Source organism: Phoxinus phoxinus, assembly GCF_949152265.1.
Source record: "Phoxinus phoxinus genome assembly, chromosome: 21".
Lineage (NCBI taxonomy): Eukaryota > Metazoa > Chordata > Actinopteri > Cypriniformes > Leuciscidae > Phoxinus > Phoxinus phoxinus.
In genome coordinates, this window is record NC_136896.1 from 32,085,500 (window position 1) to 32,087,149 (window position 1,650).

Below are 1,650 nucleotides of genomic sequence, written 5' to 3' on the forward strand. Positions count from 1 at the left end.
TAACGAGTTGCGAGGGGGGGAGCTGGGAAGAGGGGAGGGGGAGGGGGGGCTGGGAGGAGGGGTCTGTGCTGATATAAAGTTGAGTGTCTTCGGCGTAGCAGTGGAAGTTGAGTCCATGTTTACGGATTATATGACCCAGGGTAGTATGTAAATGGTGAACAGCAGAGGGCCAAGCACAGAGCCCTGGGGCACGCCATGGTTAGCAGGTGCTGGATCCGAGCTGGAGCCATTTAGGATGATGAATTGTTTCCGGTCTGTGAGGTAAGACCAGAACCAGAACCCTGTGCCACTGAGGCTGATGAGCTCAGAGAGGCGCTGGAGACGGATGGTATGGGAAACTGTATCAAAAGCTGCAGAAAGGTCAAGGAGGATGAGGAGGCCATTGTCAGCAGCCAGCAGGAGGGCATTAGGGATTTTAATAAGGGCGGTCTCAGTGCTATGGTGGGTTCTGAACCCGATTGGTGGGGTTCGAAGAGCTCATGGCGGGACATGTGATCTTGAAGTAAGGCTGGATCTTCTGTGTCGTCTCAAGCCTACGTCCTGTGGTCTCCATCCTGCGGAGCTCAGGGGTGAACCAGCGGGCAGGGCGAGAGAAGACACGTCACGCGTGGTGAGAGGAGCTGTCCAGGCTGAGAGAGAGGGCAACACTACGGTTGTAGTGTTCCACCATGCCATCGACTGTTTGGTAGGGGTGGAGGGTGGCGAGGGAGTCAGATAGCGAGGAAGTACACACCCGTTGGATGTTCCCGAACGTGATGGGCCGCTTGGTGCACTGCTTTAGGAGAGGCACAGGGAGCAATAATAGTATGGCACAGTGATGAGAGAGCCAGGCCAGGGCACTGCAGGCGGAGCGGTTGTGCCAGCACAGCACACAGCTCCAGGGTCTGCCCTCTGTCATGTGTGTGTTGTGTAAAATTGAAGCAGTCCAGCAGTGATAGAAAATCAGTGGCAAGAGAACAACTACTGGAATCCACGTGAATGTTAAAATCACTCAGCATGATAGTAGACGGGGATTTCGGGCAAACAGTGGCAAGCAGTTCAGTGAGGCAGAGGCTTTGGGGGAGCGGTAGATTAGGACAAACTGTAGCACACACACACACCCTCAGTGATGTTCACACACACACACACACACACACACACACACACCCTCAGTGATGTACACACACACACACACACACACACACCCTCAGTGATGTTCACACACACACACACACACACACACACACACCCTCAGTGATGTTCACACACACACACACACACACACACACACACACACACACACAGTGATGTTCAGCGTCACACACACACACACACACACACACACACACACACACACTCATTGATGTTCACACACACACACACACACACCCTCAGTGATGTTCACACACACACACACACACACACACACACACACACACACACACACCCTCAGTGATGTTCACACACACACACACACACACTCTGTCACAGGTGTTGTCAAGGTAACTCGGCCTCAGCTGCGGTCAGAGTTTCATCACGTTTAGCTTTTTTTTTTTTTGCTTGAGTGACTTAGCATGTGTTCCTAGCAGAACTGAAGCGCTATTTAAAGAAAACCGCAGACAATATGATAATATGATAATATGATCTCATCTTCTAGTTATTGTGGTTTCA